Here is a 15133-nt window from a genome sequence, read left to right as displayed (position 1 = left end):
GAGTCATGTGCATCAAATTATACATACAGATATGGGGCAGTGGGGCTTCATACTATATACAGGTGCTTCTCACAAAATTAGAATATCATCAAAAGTTAGTTTATTTCATTTCTTCAATGCAAAAAGTGAAACTCCTATATTATATAGAGTCATTACACACAGAGTGATCTATTATATAGAGTCATTACACAGAGGGATCTATTATATAGAGTCATTACACACAGAGGGATCTATTATATAGAGTCATTACACAGAGGGATCTATTATATAGAGTAATTACACACAGAGGGATCTATTATATAGAGTCATTACACAAAGAGGGATCTATTATACAGAGTCATTACACACAGAGTGATCTATTATATAGAGTCATTACACACAGAGGGATCTATTATATACAGTCATTACACACAGAGGGATCTATTATATAGAGTCATTACACACAGAGGGATCTATTATATAGAGTCATTACACACAGAGGGATCTATTATATAGAGTCATTACACACAGAGGGATCTATTATATAGAGTCATTACACACAGAGGGATCTATTATATAGAGTCATTACACACAGAGGGATCTATTTTAAGTGTTTATTTCTGTTAATGTTGATGATTATAGCTTACAGCCAATGAAAACACAAACGTCATTATCTCAGTAAATTAGAATACTTCATAACAACAGCTTGAAAAATGTTTTTAAAATCCGAAAAGGTGGCCTACTGAAATGTATGTTTAGTAAATGCCCTCAATAGTTGTTCGGGCTCCTTGTGCATCAATTACTGCATCAATGCGGCAATGTGGCATGGAGGGATCAGCCTGTGGAACTGCTGAGGTGTTATGGAAGCCCAGGTGGCTTTGATAGCAGCCTTCAGCTCATCTGTATTGTGGGGTCTGGGGTCTCATCTTCCTCTTGACAATACCCCATAGATTCTCTATAATAGATTCTCTATGGGGTAAAGGTCAGGCGAGTTTGCTGCCAATCAAGCACAGTGATACTGTTGTGTGTAAACCAGGTATTGGTACTTTTGGCAGTGTGGACAGGGGCCAAGTCCTGCTGGAGAATGACATTTCCATCTCCATAAAGCTTGTGGGCAGAGGGAAGCATGAAGTGCTGTAAAATGTCCTGGTAGACGGCTGCGCTGACTTTGGTCTTGATAAAACACAGTGGACCTCCACCAGCAGATGACATGGCTCCCCAAACCATCACTGATTGTGGAGACTTCACACTAGACCTGCAGCAGCTTGGATTGTGGCCTCTCCACTCTTCCTCCAGACTCTGGGACCTTGATTTCCAAATGAAATGCAAAATTTACTTTTCATCTGAAAACAACACCTTGGGCCACTGAGCATCAGTCCAGGTCTTTTTCTCTTTGGCCCAGGTAAGACGCTTCTGGCGTTGTCTATTGGTCATGAGGGGCTTGACACAAGCAATGCGACACTTGTAGCCCATGTCCTGGATACGTCTGTGTGTGGTGGCTCTTGAAGCAGTGACTCCAGCAGCAGTCCACTCCTTGTGAATCTCCCCCAAATTTTTGAATGGCCTTTTCTTAGCAATCCTTTCAAGGCTGCGGTTATCCCAGTTGCTTGTGCACCTTTTTCTACCACACTTTTTCCTTCCAAGTCCATTAATATGCTCAGATACAGCACTCTGTGAACAGCTGCTTCTTTAGCAATGACCTTTTGTGGCTTACCCTCCTTGAGGAGTGTGTCAATGACTGCCTTCTGGACATCTGTCAAGTCAGCAGTCTTGCCCATGATTGTGGAGCCTACTGAAACTGACTAAGGGACCTTTTTAAATGCTTAGGAAGCCTTTGCAGGTGTTTCTTGTTAATTCTAATTTACTGAGATAATGACTTTTGTGTTTTCATTGGCTGTAAGCCATAATCATCAACATTAGCAGAAATAAACACTTAAAACAGATCACTCTGTTTGTAATGACTCTGTATAATATATGAGTTTCATTTTTTAGGATTGAAGAACTGAAATAAATTCACTTTTTGATGATATTCTAATTTTCTGAGAAGCACCTGTATGTAGCAGTGCGGCAATTATACTATATACAGTCAGGAGTATAAGTACTTGATACACTGAAAATTTCGAAAGTTTTTCCACCTACAAAGAATGAAGAGGTCTGTTTTGTTCTACTTAACTGCTGCAACTTGGACCTTTAACAGGATTTATATTTCACCTATGAGAAAGCATACTATGTGTATTTGGCAGATTAACTCAGGCTTGTTTATGATAAACTGAATACATGGATTGGAGTCCTATTTGTATACAGAATATTGACTATTAATGCTGGCAGAGTAAGTCTTAGGCTATATTCACACTAGGTGTTTTTTTTCTGCAGCAAAACATAATCTCTTGGCAGGAAAGAAGTAGCGTCAAAAACGCAGGTTTTGGTGTGTTTTTTTGCAGTGGTTCTTGGTGCATTTTTGGTGCGTTTTTCAGGATCCCAAAGTTCAGCTTTGCTTCCACCATAGACACATGAAAACAGGTCACCATTGCAAGACATATGTTCATGAAAAAGTACACATTACAAATGTAATAGGGGGGGGTGAATTGGTCTGGAATAGTTTATCTAAGACCCTGGCAGTGCATTGAATTTGTAGGACACTATTTACTTTCACATTATGGTTTGCCATTGAGTTGCTCAGGCATTGTTCATTTTCACACCTCCCTGGGCCACACGTGTTGTTCAATCTCACACCTAGCTCAACCAATGTTTACTTTGTAGGCATCACTAATTTAATTAAACTGTAATAATCCAAGCTGCTATATCAGGTGACCAAGACAAGATGGTTTAAACTTGGGAAAATCACAAAAGTAAATGTGTGTCACATACTTGCTTTTTTCACTAAAAACGCAGCAAAATGTTCACACTAGGCTTTTTTTCAGCATTTTTTTCCACCACCCTTTTTTTTAATGGGTGAAAAACGCTGAAACAAGTGACATACTCTATTGCAAAAAGCCATGGAAAGCACAAAATACTGAGGACAAATAAGCAAGCTTTGTGCATGAGATTTCGGAAATCTCATAGACTTTGTTGGTACTGTAAAACGCAGCTGAAAATTTGCATAAAAAAGCCCGCTTAAAAAAACGTCTAGTGTGAATATAGCCTTGTGTAACAGTTCGCCAATGAGTTAGGATATATGACCACGATGCAGAAATGCTGCGGATTTTTCCTAAGCGTTTCTGCATCTCCCTGGATTGTCAAGCGCTTTGCCAAGTGACTTTAGCATCACTTGGAAAAGTGCTTGACAACTTGGTCACACTATATAATTCCATGCAACCGGCATGGATTTATATAGTGTGACCAAGTTACAATGCTGCAAATGCAGCATCAATAATAAAAAAAAAGAATAATAATGGTGAAAAATAAAAAAAACCCATTATACTCATCTTCCGATGGTCCTCGATCTTCTTCTCCGGTGCGTCCGGTGTCTTCGGCGGATCACGGTGCTGTAAAAGGACCTTCCATGACGTCATTTAGTCATGTGACAGGTCACGCGACCGCCGATGTCAGCGGTCGCGTGACCTGTCACATGACTAAATGGCATCATGGAAGGTCATTTTACCACCGCGAGCAGCCGAAGAGCCAGCAGCACCGCCGGGAGCAGACAGGGGCCATCAGAAGGTAAGTATATGTTTATTTTTTATTTTAATTCTATTTTAACTACAGGTACTATGGTACCCGGGTCTGGAGGAGAGTCTCTTCATCTCCTGACCCGGGTACCATCCATGCATTGAGTCGTATACTATCCACATGTGTATTTTTAGTCATTCGGATGTTATGCGTTCCAATGCAAGTCAATGGCGGCTAAATCGCAGCGACTCTGCAAAATTAAAGGACGTGCTGCGGATTTTTCCGCAATGATAATCCGCAGCGGAAATCTCTGCAGCATGTGCACAGCACATGCGGATTATCATTGGGAACCATTGCAGACCTATCACCAAGCGTTTTTTAAGTGTTTCCGCGGCGGAAGTTACGCTGCAGAAACGCCTAAGAAACGCATAGTGGGCACACAGCCTTAAAAGTTCTATGGTGAAGAAAAACACGTGAGATAATAAATGCGAAATATACAATATTTCCCATAATATGACTGAGGATATCTTTAGGGTGTATTCACTGTTTTTTCTTCTGCAGCAAAAATGCTGTGTTTTACAGCACCATCTTAGTGAATGACATTTCTGAAATCTCATTCACATGCTGTTTTTTTGCATTTTTTTTAAATCTGCAGCTTGTCAAGTCTTTCAGAGGTTTTGCAGCATTTTTCACCCATTCAAATGAATGGAAAAATAAACACAAGTAAAAACACCTGAATTTTAAGCAGCGTTTTTCCTGCCTCCTTTGATTTTTGAGGTAGAAAAAAAATGCTGCCAAAATCCAACTTGTGAACACACCTTTATCCTGGTTGTGTTCTAATTGGATATAAAATAGAACGGCCATGATAACATGGGTAGTTAATTGTATGGTGTTTTCACTTTATATATTACCAGGCCGCATTCTATTTGCGCAGAGCTGCTCCGTGAAGATTCTATCACAAGATTCCGTGATGTCATCACAGGTGATGGTGACATCACTGCTCACAGTCGCTATATATACAATGCACATAGGCTCACCCGTGCCTTTCTTGGCTCTATAGTGACTGATAGCACTTGCAGTTTTTCACTATGGCTGGAATTGTTTTGGACATTTCTCAGGTAAAAGCACTATTGTTGATCCTTATGATCAATCGTCCTAACAGTGTGCTTCTACCACCCGATGGCGTCCTCAGCTTCACTCACCGGCTGGTGATGGAGCTAGTAAAGGATTGCGTGACCAAACACCGACAACGTCGTCTAACGTCAGACTATCTGACGGATTTACTTCAGAACATCAGGACATTACTACACCAGGTAAGTGGCGGACACTCTGCACAGAACATCTCAATATTAATAGATAATAATGGAGGGATAGAAGCTTTTTCTTCTAATATATCGTATTTTGCAGACCATAAGACGTACCAAAAATTTTTGGGAGGTAAATAGGAAAAACATTTATTATAATAAAATGGGGGTCTGTCTTATAGTCCTGTCTTATAGTCCGAATTTTCGGTTTCTTACTGAGGGGGGTGGTGGCAGTGGAGCGAGGTCACAGGAGGCAGAGTCGCTGCTGCAGGAAGTCGGCAGTAGGAGTGGGGCGCTGCTGTGGGCCCCAAGCTGGGAGGAGCGGGGTGTCCAGAAGGTACGAGGCTGCGGGCCCTGGGCTTCAAGGAAATGTTAGCGGTAATTCAGGAGGGGAGGCCCTGCTCTGCTTATTGATTTCTCTGCAGTGGGCTTCAAGAAGTAGGCTGCTGGAGATGGCCAATACACAAATTGAGCTCTCAGCTCGTCATTGAGCCGAGATCTAAATCTGCACATGCACTGCCTCCAGCGGCCATTTGCCTGAAGCCCACCGCCAGAAAATCAATGGGCAGAGCGGGGACTCCCCTCCTAAATCACCGCTAACATTTCCTTGAAGCCCAGGGCCCGCAGCCTCGCACGTCCTGGACACCCCGCTGGCCCGCAGGAGCGCCCCATTTCTACTGCCGGCTTCCTGCAGCAGTGACCCCACCTCCTGTGACCTCACTCCACCACAGCCACCCCCCTGGTAAGCTACATTCAGACAATTATTATTATTAATAATCTGTCTGATATGCTGGGGTGGAGAGCTCCAGAGTAGGGGGGATGCACGGGAGAAATCTTGTATGCGATTGTGGGAAGAGGAGATAAGAGGGGAGTAGAGAAGAAGATCTTGTGAGGATCGGAGGTTGCGTGCAGGTAAGTACCGGGAGACTAGGTCACAGATATATGGAGGAGACAGGTTGTGGGTGGCTTTGCATGCCAAGGTTAGGGTCTTGAACTGGAGTCTCTGGGTAATGTGGAGCCAGTGAAGGGATTGGCGGAGCGAGGGGAAAAGCCAGGGAATAGCGGGGGGACAGGTGGATTAGTCAGACAGCAGAGTTTAGGATAGATTGGAGGGGTGCGAGAGTGTTAGAAGGGAGGTCAAAAATTTTGGAAAAAAAGGATCTTATAGTCCATAAAATACGGTAAAACACAACGAGTCCCCAAATACAGTATGTAGTCATTGTATCTGCAGACAGAGAACCGATGTCACATACAATTTCCGCCTCCATTCTGACCGCTCTCATCTGAAAATTCTCTTTTCCATTTTTCCTTCCTTATAGGCTGAAGAAAGATCTCAGACTGAAGATTTGGCTGTCTTTAAAGAACTGGCCGAAAAAGTCCTGTCTATACTAGAACGCTCATTGGAACGCCCGGTAAGGATCAATATTAATAGACGTATCTTAATCCACCGTATCTGAGGAGACTTTCTGAGAAAAGGTCTGAAGATGGCGCGGGATTTGTATCGTTACAATTGGTGCATCTGTAAATGTTGGTTTAGTCCTTCATGATTTATGTATTTGGTGATTTAGTAAAATCTTCCACATATTAATTATATATATTATATCTATCAGGAAACAACAGGAGGCGACGCCAAATATGGGCAAAATGTGAGCCCGAAAATCCCTGACCCTAATAGGAGTCAGCCGGAGCTGAACAGCGATCTGATTACAGGTGAGCGATCACCCGACCTTCTACAAGGAATGTCCAGATATTACAGAGGACGGAGGATAATGTTAGATTTACTCTCTACTCTGTGTAATGGGAACCTGGCAGCACATTGTTACATATAGAAGTAGTGGTGTGACGGTATAGGCCATTGTCCCCTAATAATAATTGTTTGTAGAAATCCAATGTGCCAGTCAGGAGAAATGTAAAGTAGACACCATATACAAATCAGAATGGAAGTGCGCTGGGGGCGTGAAAGAAGAAATCCAAGTGCAGTGACACGCCCCCAGTGCACTTCCAGGCTAATTTGCAAATCTCTCCTATGTTTCAGCTCTCTTACCATCACTCGTATGTGCAGCGTGGGTGGGGGCTTCCTCATTCATGTGATGGAGGGTCCATTCTGCAGTGCTATAGCAAGTAACATGAAATAAATTAAATTTAAATTGCATTACTGCTCTAGAAAATGGGAAAAAACTAAGATACTGAGCACATAATTTGGCCAATTCATGAATGCCCAGCAGCCAATGACAAAGCGATCTTTTTGTTGGAATCCTCTCCTAATGTGAATCCTCTCCTAGGCTGAAGCCTACATTTATATGGGTAGGTAGGATCCTGTTGTAATTAAAACCACCCCGGGCTGATGTGTGGAGATAGGTTCCCAGCAAAAAAGGTCGCCTTGCCGTGACTGCTAGGCATGCACCCAGCAAAAGAAGGTCGTCTTGCCGTGACTGCTGGGCATGCACCCAGCAAAAAAAAGGGTCACCTTGCCGTGGCTACTTGGCATGCACCCAGAAAAAGAAGGTCGCCTTGCCGTGGCTGCTGGCCATGCATGAATTGGCCAAATTATGTGCTAAGTATCTTCCTTTTATCCTATTTTCTACAGCAGTAATGCAATTCAAATTTAATTTATTTCATGTTTACATGCTATAGCGTTACAGAGTGCAACTTTGTTAGTTATATATTTGGATGGCTACTCTTAGTATGCACCTGTTCACACCCATTTTCTTTTCGGAAGTGATGGTCAGTCTTTTGTTATTTATGAAGGGGTTCCTCCATCATTTACATTACATTTATCTATGGATTCCCCGTATATTCTCATATTTAGAATCCCCATATAACGAGTATTAATCCCATTTACAGACATCTTGTCATTTCTCCGTTTTATTGCTGTATTATCTATGTAGGAATAATATCCTCTAATACATTTCATTTCTTCATCATTATTTTAGAAACAACTGAGCTGTCGAATCCTAACAATGGAATTAGTGAGATCCCGGAGATCCAAGAATCCGTAAGTATCATAGAGGGGGATGCGTGTGTATCATCAGATCATGGGGTGTGAATGACTCGTCCAGTATTATCCCCCATACAACCATGGGACGTCTCTATTCTAAGTGTAGATGACCCTATGGTGTTAATTACATTTGAATTACAGGGAATCTGTCACCAGGTTTATGCTATTTGGTCTGAGAGAAGCATGATGCAGGGACAGAGACCCTGATTCCATGTGTTGATTACTTTACTCGGTGGAGTAGTTGCGATAAAATCACTATTTTTTTCTGCTGCAGAGCTCTGAATGCTGAGTCTTGTATAACCCCGCCCACACCATTGATTGGCAGCTTTCTGTGTACACTGTGCATAGGCAGAAAGCTGCTAATCAGTGGTGGAGGCAGGGGTACAGAGCAATAGGACTACCTGGCTAGACAGATAGTCTTCTAGTGATAATCTACTGATTTTATTGAAACAGCCACACACAGCCTAGTAAGTAACACATCACTGGAATCAGGGTCTCTGCCCCTACATCATGGTGCTTTCAGAATACATAGCAAACACCTGGTGACAGATTACCTGTAAGTCCTCCTCTGTGTGATCTCCCACATTATCCAGAATGTTATAGTAATGTATGATGACCGTTGCAGGGCGGCTCCAGGATTTCGTGGGCCCTGGGCGAAAGAGTCTCAGTGGCCCCTTTAACACATACCACGATTCATGATGCACAGATACCGCAGATAAATATATATATATATATATATATATATAGTACAAGGCCGAAGATTTCACTTCTTACATTACATGAGCGATATCTATTGTAAATTCCACAATAACTCAGAAAGCGGCGAATCCTCACAGCTCACAGTGCAGACCGGACAGTAATGTCCTCCACACAGTATAATGGCACCACATAGTCCTCTATACCGTATTATGAGCTCCATATATTGCTCCATATAGAATAATGGACCCCATAAAATGCTCCACGCAGGCTGTGCCCCCATATAATGCCCCATGCAGGCTGTGACCCCACACATAATGCCCCATGCAGGCTGGCCCCCCACATAATGCCCCATGCAGGCTTTGACCCCCCACATAATGCTCCATGCAGGCTGTGACCCCCACATAATGCCCCATGCAGGCTTTGACCCCCCACATAATGCCCCATGCAGGCTGTGCCCCCCCCCCACATAATGCCCCATGCAGGATGTCCCCCTCCCACATAATGGCCCATGCAGGATGTCACCCCCCATATAATTCCCCATGCAGAATGTCCCTCCCACATAATGTCCCATGCAGGCTGTGCCCACCACATAATGCCCCATGTAGGCTGTGCCCCCCCACATAATGGCCCATGCAGGATGTCACCCCCCATATAATTCCCCATGCAGGATGTCCCCTCCACATAATGCCCCATGCAGGATGTCCCACCCCACATAATGCCCCATGCAGGATGTCCCCCACACATAATGCCCCATGCAGTATATCCCCCCCACATAATGCCCCATGCAGGATGTCACCCCCCATATAATTCCCCATGCAGGATGTCCCCCCCACATAATGCTCCATGCAGGATGTCCCACCCCACATAATGGCCCATACAGGATGTCACCCCCCATATAATGCCCATGAAGAATATCACCCCCCCCCATATAATGCCCCATGCAGGATGTCCCCCCAACACATACTGCCCCATGTAGGATGTCACCTCTCACCCCATATATTGCCCCATGCAGGATGTCACCTCTCACCCCATATAATGCCCCATGCAGGATGTCACTTCTCCCCCCATATAATACCCCATGCAGAATGTCACTCCCCCCATATAATGCCCCATGCAGGATGTCACCCCCCATATAATGCCCCATGCAGAATGTCACCTCTCACCCCATATAAAGCCCTATGCTGGATGTCACTCCCCCCCCCCCATATAATGACCCATGCAGGATGTCACTTCTCCCCCTCATATAATACCCCATGCAGGATGTCACCCCCCTATATAATGCCCCATGCAGGATGTCCCCCCCATATAATGCCTCATGTAGGATGTCACCTCTCACCCCATATAATGCCCCATGCAGGATGTCACTCCCCCCATATAATGCCCCATGCAGGATGTCACTTCTCCCCCCCCATATAATACCCCACGCAGGATGTCCCTACCTCCCCCCCACACAATGCCCCATGCAGGATGTCACTTCTCCCCCCATATAATGCCCCATACCTCCATACATAAAAAAAAAAAATCAAATGCTCACCTCACTGCTCACCAGCTGTGGAGAGGTAAGTATTGTGCCGGCCGTGGTCCTGAGCAAGCATTGGGGGGGGGAGCAAGGCCCACTAGCTGGCGCTGGCACCACTCTCCTCTGCTCACCGGTCCCATACCGCGCCAGGGTGCCCGACAGCAAGTGGGCCCCTCGCCTACTCAGGGCCCCGGCACTTGCCTGGGTGTGCTGGGTGCTAGCGCCAGGTCTGCCCAGCGTCCGGTTTGTATCCTCCCAACATCATATCAGTGTAAATCATCTGGGACATAATATGGGGGGAGAAGTTTTTGCATCTGTAACTTTTTTCCTGCATCTTCAATAAATCAGTATTATTTCTTATTCTTTTATAGAGCGTGATCGATTCATTGGTTCCGGCGAGAAAGCCGCATATGAGCGACTATGAAACTTCCAAACTCATCAGCAGTGGAAATTTTGGGTGAGATTTCTGTTGCCATAATCCACATTTCTCAGGGTTCCCTATGACAATGCTTCTGCCCCTGCACTCTGCCATTCAGTGTTATCATAGGGAAATTATGTGATCTGTAGCAAATCAAACTGTAAGGAAAGCGATTTAAATAATATAATTACATATAATATAATATATAATAATATAATATTATTACATTCGCCTGTGCTAGACCCTCATCTGTTCTTATGCTGCCTCCTCCACCTGAGCTTTTCTGCTCTCCACTCTGATCTTTGTTTTGATGGGGGGGGCTCCATTATGAAGCTGATCAGAGAAGTTGGCTACACATGGTCACATGAAGGGTGACACCATATTGACGTCAATGACATCTACACCCTCCACCATGACCATGTGGGCCCAATCACTGGCCTCAGCAGCAGAAGAGAGCCCTGGAGCACATTCATTTTGGACCAATTTTATTTGCACTAAATTGTATTTGGTCAGTTATAGCGAATCTGCCCAAAGAGAATTTCGATAGATTCTCGTATCTATAATGTGACCTGGGTGATGGCTCCGGCAGAAGTGGCATTGTGGAGACCTCCAATAGGTGATCTATGTAGTGCTATTTTATGTATTTCTAGATGTGCATTTATAGTGGCGGCCAGACTTTTAGTATTATACATATGCAAATTGTCTCTTCAGAGAGGAAGCAAACTAGAACTCCACCTATAGGAAGTAGCAATCCTAAAAGTCAATATCGACCCTTTAACAAGCCTTGTCACATGACTTAGGATAATAGCCAAAACCAAAATCTCAATTTGCAGGAACTGCGTTCTGGGGTACTGCCCCTCTTCAGTGCAAAGTGTGAGATATGGTTTGACTGGGTGAGAGGTGTCTGACCGGTATCCAAGGGGTTGACGTTTCTCCTTGCGGACATGAGGAGACTTTTAAGCCACAATGCTCCTCTGGGAAATAGGATTGCTACTTCCTATAGGTGGCACTAGGGTGCTAGTTCTCTTCCTCTCTGAAAAGAGACAATTTGCATATTTCCCAGAAGAGCATTGCAGCTTAAAAGTCTCCTCACCTTGACATGCTTAACATGGCTTTTTCCGCAAGGAGAAACGTTACCGCTTGGATCCCGGTCAGATGCCTCTCACCCAGCCAAACCATATCTCACACTTTGCACTGATGAGTGCTTGTACCCCAAAACATAGTGTCCGAAAATTGAGTTTTTGGTTATGGCTATTATTCCATGTCATATGATAAGGCTCGTTAAAGGGTCGATATTGACTTTTAGGATTACTACTTCCTATAAGGGGCACTAGTGTTCTAGTTCTCTTCCTCTCTGAAGAGACAATTTGCATATTTCCCAGAGGATCATTGAGGCTTAAAAGTCTCCTCACCTTGACAAGCTTAACATTTCACTCTCCGCAAGGAGAAATGTTACCCCTTGGATACCAGTATTAAACATATAATGATTTCTATAGATGGATTATTAATAAGGATTTATTATAACCGATGGATTCTCCTTCTCTCCAGGGCCGTCTACTTAGTGCATCATAAAGACTCACACCAGACCTTTGCTATGAAGAAAATGGCTAAGCGGAACCTAAATACTGCACAGAGATTGGAATGGGCCTTTCTGGAGAGGGACATCTTAACATTTGCTGATTGTCCCTTTGTGGTCTCCATGCTCTGCTCCTTTCCAACTAGATCTCACCTGTGTATGGTCATGGAGTATGTAGGAGGTAAGACACATCTATTGTATTATATTCAGCCCATGTCTGCTTTCATCTTATCACTGCTCATATCATTAGGACATTGTTGGTTACATCCCCACAGAGCATTTACTATAGGTTATCTATTACCAAGATGCTCGTAAATTCATTGATCTTGGTGCAGGGGCGCTATGGGGCTCATCAGTCGGAGGGGGTCTGTCGACGCTCGGCAGTGGGCAGCATCCCTCCACCTGTCATCACAATTTCAGCGGTATTTGCTTCTTCAAGGAGGTGGGGTTGGTGGGGGCAAAAATACTGAGTAGGTGGCTAGTAGGGGCCAAAATACTGAAAGGGGGCCGTATGACTAGATATGGGGGGACTGTGAATGATGAGTGGAGGTCATCATATTAAGTGGGGTGCTGTGGGGGTCCTCACTCTATATGGAGGCCCCCATTCTGTGTGGGGACATCATACTGAGTGGGGAGTTATGCGGACCATTATATTGTGTGAGGGACTGTGGGAACCATTATCCTGAGTGGGAGGGTTGCTGTGGGTGCCATCACACCGAGTAGGGGGTTGTGGCTGGCCTCCTTCTAAGTGGTGGCCTCCTTAGGAGGATTCACTGTGGGGATACCATACTCATTGAGTGTGGGTGTGGGCATTTTTGGGAGCATCATACTCTAAAATGGCCATAAAAGTTGTATTGCTGGTGAGAACACCAAGCTGCTTCAACAGGGATATAAATATATTTCTTTTTTATTTTTTAGGGTTGGGGGCAATTACAACTTTTGATATGGGGTCTTGTGATTTCTATGTACGCCACTATCTGTGTGATCTCCCCAGGATGTTTCCGCTCACTGCTCATTATACATCATGGTTATCTGCTCGTGGTATATCATGGTTATCTTCTGTATAAACCCCTCACCGGTCATATTTCCTTTCTTCTACAGGTGGAGACTGTGGGACCCTTCTAAGCACCAGGGGTCCTTTCTCTGTCCCCATGGCCCGCTTGTACTTTGCAGAGGCGGTACTTGCCGTGGAATACCTGCATAGTTACGGTGTGGTGCACAGAGACCTGAAGCCGGAAAAGTAAGTGCCCCCGAAGTATAATAAAGTGGGGAAAGTTGTCATTTATTATCATTCAGTCTGTGAGGCTAAAACCATCTTCTCTTTTGCAGCCTCCTGATTACATCTACTGGACATATTAAAGTTACCGATTTTGGGATTTCAAAACTTGGTCTAATGATACCGAAAACCAACACCTACAAGGAATTAGCAGTGGACATCTCCAGAGAGTTCCAGGACCGTGAGGTCAGCATCACCTACAAGAACTTAGCTTGTTATTTGCAAATCTCATCACACTATTGTCTCTTCTCTACGTTCTTCCTTTCTAGAGAACTTTTCCACTAATATTTTATCTTCTGCATTGTGTTTTAACGATGATATCTTGTCATAATAATTGTTTCATCGATTCTCATCTCTATGTTCTGTTGGTTTCCAGTTCTGTGGCACCCCATGTTACATAGCCCCAGAGATCATCCTGAAAGAAGGCTATGGAAGACCTGTTGACTGGTGGTCATTGGGGATCATCCTGTATAAATTCCTGCTGGGATGTGTACCATTTGATTCTGATTCCCTCACTGAGCTTTATAAAAGGGTTGTCATTGGTGAGTAGAATAATCCGATCATTGCGTTGATTGGTTACATTTGTTTAGTTATTTCCTTTGCTCTAAGTTACAGTCCAGTAAAGAGGTTTTATTTTCTGTAATTTTCTATGTAACAGGAGAACTAAGTTGGAATTGTGATCGCGCTCCACCCCTGGATGCTCAGAATCTCATCACTGAGCTGCTCAGAAGAAATCCTGTGCGTAGACTTGGGACAGGTAACAGATATACTAGTATTAATATTCCCTTATTAGACCAAGGACATATCGCTCATGTCCATGAAGATCAGCATTTCTCTATCAGCTCATCTACTGTATTTCTAGTTCTCCACACTAAGACTTCCAGTTTATTTCCTTCATGTCGGCTCAGTTTTGTCATTAGTTCAGATTACGATAAACTGTTCAGATATGGAGCCATCCCTGACTATGTCCGCATCACTTTTGTTTTTCTTTTTCTAGGAGGAGCATTTGAGATCAAGGTTCATCCATTCCTGAGTGACTTGGACTTTGACAACATTCTGAGCCAGGAGCTGGAGTATGTTCCTCAGCTTGTTTCAGACGCAGACACCAGCTTATTTATCAGTAAGTAGAAGGAGACGTCATCTAGACTAAGCGACTGTTTGTCTCATCTTCCCTAATATGTGATCATCTGTTCCCATTAATATTAGTGATAAATAGTGACTGTGTTATACTGACAACCTCTAATAATACTTCATTACCTATTTCTTGTAGATCATTCTGATATAAACAAACATCTGGTCTCAAAGGATGAGGAAGGCACAAGTGAGAATAATGAGAGCCTTGACTTCCAAAATTTTACGTCATCTTCTGAAAAGCTTTGTAAAGTAAGTATGTGATTAATAAATCCAAAATATGTAAAAAAAAAAGAAAAAAAACTCTAAAAGTACATAAAAAAATATTTTATATCTTATTTTTATCCGTATTTAGCTCTGTACCATCGCTACCAGGATGGTGAACAATGAGGATCCCAATGCCCCTCCAGAGTATACACAAGAAACCAACACAAACATCTCAGAAATGTGAGTAGATTAGAAAGGGTCATTACTTCATTACTGGGAGTTCCAGGCTGATCTATGTACACAACACCAAATATAGGACATAAATAACAGAATATCAAATGCAGCATTCACCGTTTCATGGTTAACGGTCATTGTACTTTTGGCTTCAGAAAATGCAGAAGATAACAGCCCATAATT

The 15133-nt window shown here is 43.6% G+C and overlaps 1 long non-coding RNA gene across 1 annotated transcript; it reads left to right on the top strand.

Moving 5' to 3' along the window:
- Positions 1-7824: 7824 nt before the first annotated feature.
- LOC141225082 (uncharacterized) lies at positions 7825-12181 on the top strand. Its single transcript, XR_012292406.1, has 3 exons — positions 7825-7887; positions 10480-10565; positions 12075-12181. It is a non-coding gene; the product is annotated as an uncharacterized lncRNA (long non-coding RNA).
- Positions 12182-15133: the final 2952 nt, after the last annotated feature.

Source organism: Phyllobates terribilis, unplaced genomic scaffold, assembly GCF_046119375.1.
Source record: "Phyllobates terribilis strain yellow unplaced genomic scaffold, ASM4611937v1 Scaffold_399__1_contigs__length_1738980, whole genome shotgun sequence".
Lineage (NCBI taxonomy): Eukaryota > Metazoa > Chordata > Amphibia > Anura > Dendrobatidae > Phyllobates > Phyllobates terribilis.
This window is presented reverse-complemented; position numbering and strand designations above follow the sequence as displayed.